Here is a 5399-nt window from a genome sequence, read left to right as displayed (position 1 = left end):
GACAGTGGGTCATCGGGTGCAAACCATGTTGCCCGTGCATTATGTGTGTGAAGTGTATTCATAATACTTTGGGATATATTTCCTTGTGATAGTGAAAAACTTGAGTGACGGAGGTGAGTACCCGAGATTTATGTTCTCAAACAGCACAATACGAGTTGGGTTTTTTTTTACAATCGGCAGTATCTGTTGTTCGGTGCTCAACCACTATACGTGGCAATTGCTCCAGACTCACTCGCATCGTTTTGTGTAGATCCAGCGGTAGATGCCTTCTTTCCGCCCACTTGGCCCATGTAGAGTATTAGAGTATTATTGTTATTGAGTAGTGTACGTTTACTTATGGATGCAAAAACTCTTAAATTACCATCATTTTCGTCAGAGCCGATGTTTGTGTCTGCCGCCGTAATACGTCACGTGAACATGCCAACCGCCACACTACGTCACGTGAACATTAACCCCTGCCAACGCTGATGCAGTAAGCTAATGAGGCTAAGGGTCCTGTACTATGTTTGTCAAATATCTACGATGCCTTCATGGAAGTCTATAATCTAAGCAACTTACCTATGCATGACTTTAAGTCACTGATTAAAGAAAGAATCCATTAAAATTGTATTTGGCAAATAGTGTTTCACTGACTTAATCATATTGGCTATACTTCATTGTGTCTATGATTAAGACATCATGGTAAAACACAAGGGATGTTCCCTTTGGGATGAAACGGACAGGTTTTCCGTGTCAGATGTTTTGAACTCCTCCCAAAGGTTATGTTGTGCTGTCTGGAAACATTATGGCCTTTTTGTACTTGATACTTGATGAGTGATTGTTAGATGTACATATGATGTTTTGAAGAATAATCTCAGCTGATTCAGATACTTTGTACGTGTTTTCCCCAGCTCTTCCTATACCAGTACAATCAAGTTTGTATATATGTCTATAAAATAGTGCTAGAAAGAAATGGGATGGCTGAATTTGGCTATAGCCCCGATATGTTCAAGACACTATGGTTATCAAAACTGCTTATATATCTAAGTTTATAAATTAATTGCAATCACTAGTATTTTTGTATAATCTACCCAAAAGGTAGAATAAAAAATAGTGAGTGTGTGAGTGAGTGTAGTTTTACGATGCACTCATCGATGCACTTGCCTTTTATGGCAAGCATGGGTTACTGAAATGAATTTATTTTGGGTTAAATACGGTAGAGCTTGCCTACTGCAGCGAAGGTGTTTTGCACGTGAGATTTGTGCTGAAGCCACGTGACGAAGGTGACGTGGGAAGATTGAGCATGAGTTGAGTCATTCGAGGTCTTCGCACAACACGGCTAGCAGCTTTCTTAAATCTACACTCTGCTATGAATCAGCGTTCGGTTTCACCTTCACAGCATTCGGAGGACTCTGATGCATCCAAGACGAATCAGCAGAAGGAATCCATAGAAGGTTATGAAACTTTTCAATTATTTAAAGATTACATGGATTGCAAACTAAAGACATTTAAACGTGACATTATTGAAGAGAGTGAAGAAAGATCATTCGCAGCGTTCAAAAGGGCTCGTAGAGATTCAGAAATTCCAAGTTTTCGGTTTAAAGGCAACCAACTTCAGTATACATTTAATGCTGGTTGTTTGGACAAGATTGGCACAGCTTTCAGATACATTAAGAGTAGCAGGTATTCTGATTGTGTGGGGATTCTCCAAGATCTTTCCTCAGACATTTCTAGGAGGAATAAGCATATCCGTTTAGCGGATAGGTCACCATCTGGTTGGGCTGTTGTGGCTGAACTAGAGGGAGATGATATTGCCTCTGGATCCGAGGAAGAACGTAGATTCGAGAAAGCGGAGAACAAAGCCCTGCGCAAAAGACGTGCGTCCTCATTCCGGACCAGAGGGAGACCCAACTATGTTGCACCCAGTGCTACTGTGTCTTCTGCTAGCATGGTTGATACTTCTAGGGAAACTACAACAGGTCAGAGCCAGCCATTTCGTTCCATGGTCAAACGAGGTCCAGCTCCCAACCAACAGTGTTATTTCTGTGGCGGGTTCGGCCACTGCAGGGTCGCCTGTCCAGCGGCAGCCTCACTACGTGCAGCCCAGTCAGCCAGCTCCGATTCAGTCCAGTCCAACCAAGATGCAGTTGTCAAGAAGTAAAGATGTCACTTCAGGTAACCACGTTTCTTTAATAAAGAAGTTATTACTTTAGTCAGATGAATAGTTTGTATCCTGACAGTATTCTTAAAAAACTTGTTTTAGGACGAGCTGCTGTGGAAAGTTGCAGTTCCGACGTTCAGACGTCATCAGTCAAGAAAACCAAGACACAACAGAGGGATGTTACTTGTTCTCCAGTTTGTGACATTGATAGTTCTGCAGGCTCAGGAGGTAATGACCTCGCTTCTGAGTTTATTCAGCTAAGGTCTTACGAGTTTGATTCCGAATCTTTGTGTGTTGTGAAAGGTAGTTTAAGGAAACATGTTTCCTTTTGGGTTAAAATTTGAGCTCATCAGTTTGTGATCGATACTATAACAGACGGTTATGTCATTCCTTTCATTGATAGTCCTCCTCCATCTTTTTCTAAAAATAACCAATCCGCTTTGAGGAACGGTACTTTTGTTGTACAGGCTATTCAAGAACTTTTAAGAAACTCTTGTATTGTTGAGCTTGATAGTCCTCCTTTAGTTGTTAATCCTCTTTCAGTAGCCATACAGCGTTCAGGCAAGAAGAGGCTTATCCTTGACCTTACGTTTGTCAATCAGTTTGTTTACAAAAGAAAGATTGTTTTTGAGGGCTACAAAACAGCCTTGGATTTTATGCAAGACACAGGTTTCATGTTTAAGTTTGATTTAAAATCTGGTTATCATCACATCGACATACACTCTAGTCAACAACAGTACAGTTTTGCTTGGAATGCTAATGGCATTATTAGGTACTATTGTTTCACAGTTTTGCCGTTTGGGTTAACATCTGCACCTTACATCTTTACGAAGTGTATTCGTCCACTAGTTACATATTGGCGAAGGCAATCTATTCATATTGTTGTGTATCTTGATGATGGCTTTGGTTATGCTAGATCCAAGGATTTGTGCTCTAGCCATTCGGACATTGTTAGAGACACTCTAGAACAATCAGGTTTTGTTGTTAATATTGAGAAGTCAGTATGGCATCCTGTTACAGAGTTAGAGTGGCTTGGATTCACATGGAATTTAGATTCTAGTGTTCTTTCTATTCCTGTCAAGAAAACAGAAGATATAGTGTCTAGTTTTTCAGCATTCACATCTGTTTTGCCCAGGTTCACAGCAAGGAGTTTGGCTGCTTTAGCAGGTAAAGTCATAGCTCTTACTCCTGTTTTGGGTGATTTTTGTAGACTTTTCACAAGGCATATGTATTCCGAGGTCCAAAAGGCTTCTTCCTGGGATAGATTTCTTAGGTTAAATAATTCTCATTGTGTGTATGAATTGCTGTTTTGGAGAGACAACCTGCGTAGTCTAAAACCAAGAGCGCTGTCTACGGTTAGTAAACCTATGCTATCGGTGTTTTCAGATGCAAGTGATGTAGGTTGTGGAGGTTATGTTGTGGATTCTGATCATGTGTTTCAATATGTCTGGGACTCTCAAGAGAAACTTTGTAGTTCCACGTGGAGAGAATTGAAGGCCATAGAATTAGTTCTTATTGCGTTTACCAGGGTTCTAATGGGCAAAACTGTAAAGTGGTTCACAGACAGCAAACCATGTTGTCATGTAGCTTCATGTGGTATTTCTAAACAACATCTACAACACGTTGCCACCTCCATCTTTGTGATAGCCAATCAGTACAACATAAGGTTAAAGTTCAGCTGGATTCCCAGATCAGAAAATGAAAAGGCCGATGCTCTGAGTAGATTTGAAAATTCGGGTGACTGGAGAGTTACAGATGATGTTTTCAAATTTTTAGATGGCAGATGGGGGCCACATTCTGTAGATCGTTTTGCAAACCATTTGAACGCCAAGTTAAAAAGGTTTAATTCCAGGTCATGGGTACCAGATACAGAGGCAGTTGATGCATTTACTCAGCAGTGGTATGGGGAGAACAATTGGGTAGTTCCTCCTGTGTATTTGGTGTGTAAAACTGTACATTTCATCTTAGCATGCAATGCTTCTACTACATTGGTGGTGCCAATGTGGCCTTCCGCTCCATACTGGCCGTTATTCCTGGAAGGGCAACCCAGAAAATTCATTACAGACATGATTCAGTTAAGTGGCAGCAACGCTGTTTCAGGAGGGAGCAAGCAGAATATATTCAATAGTTTCACTGGGTTCATGGTTGCTCTCAGGTTTGACAACTGATTATATATCTTTTCAGGTATATTTTCCGTTGGTATATGGCGAGACAAGGATGATCTGGTGCACCAGGATTTAGTTGACTTATCTACAAAAATGCCTGGAATAGTTTTAAAATCTGAAGCAGATGCTACAGTGGTAAAATACAGAAGAGCTTTTACATGTTGGAAAAAATGGGCCTCAAGGTTTAAAGAAATAACTGTTTTGCCTGCAAACTCTTTTCATGTAGGTTTGTACCTTACGTCATTGATTCAGTCGGGTAAAAGGTCTCCTGTTATTATGAATGCAGTTTACGGTATAAGATGGGCACACAGAGTAGCGGTTTTACCAGATCCATGTCAACATGACCTGATTAAGAATATTACAGAAGCGGCAAGGAGATGTTACAGTGACCCTCTCAAGAAGAAAGAGCCTATAGATGTTATTTTGGAAAAGTTAGTTGTTAGATTTGGCAGAGAGGATTGTTCGCTTGTAGATTTAAGGTTTCTGACAATGTCCATTCTTTCATATGCTGTTTTTTTCAGTTTTTTGAAGTTTCCTCTATTAGGCGGTCTGATATTTCTTTTCATGAAGGATATGTTCGTATTTTCATAGAAAAGAGTAAGACGGATGTGTACAGGGATGGTAGATTTATTGTAGTTGCAGCATCTGGTTCCAAACTCTGTCCAGTCAGAATGCTTCACCGTTATATTTCATTAGCAAATATTAAAGAAGATTCGCATGAGTTTATTTTCAGACAAGTGAGTTATTGTAAAAAGCAAAGGAAATATGTTCTCAGAGGTAATAAGCCAATCTCTTACACGAGAACAAGAGAAATTTTCAGGGAAAAATGTCATGAAATAGGAATAGATGTGAACAGTTTTGGTTTGCACAGTTTTCGTGCTGGAGGAGCAACAGCTGCTGCGAATGCAGGTGTACCTGATCGTTTGTTTAAGAGACATGGTCGCTGGGTTTCCGACACGGCAAAAGATGGATATGTTAAAGATGACATAAAAGAGTTACTGAGCGTGACTTCTATGTTAGGCTTACAATTTCCTGGATCTGTAATAAATAGTTCTCACTTCTTTGCCCTGTCTTTTAATTTCGAGGTGCGGTAG

The 5399-nt window shown here is 40.3% G+C and overlaps 1 pseudogene; it reads left to right on the top strand.

Moving 5' to 3' along the window:
• The first annotated feature begins 1892 nt into the window (after nucleotides 1-1892).
• On the top strand, nucleotides 1893-5399 carry LOC137277276 (uncharacterized; annotated as a pseudogene).

Source organism: Haliotis asinina, chromosome 3 (genome assembly GCF_037392515.1).
Source record: "Haliotis asinina isolate JCU_RB_2024 chromosome 3, JCU_Hal_asi_v2, whole genome shotgun sequence".
In the NCBI taxonomy this organism is placed as follows: domain Eukaryota; kingdom Metazoa; phylum Mollusca; class Gastropoda; order Lepetellida; family Haliotidae; genus Haliotis; species Haliotis asinina.
This window is presented reverse-complemented; position numbering and strand designations above follow the sequence as displayed.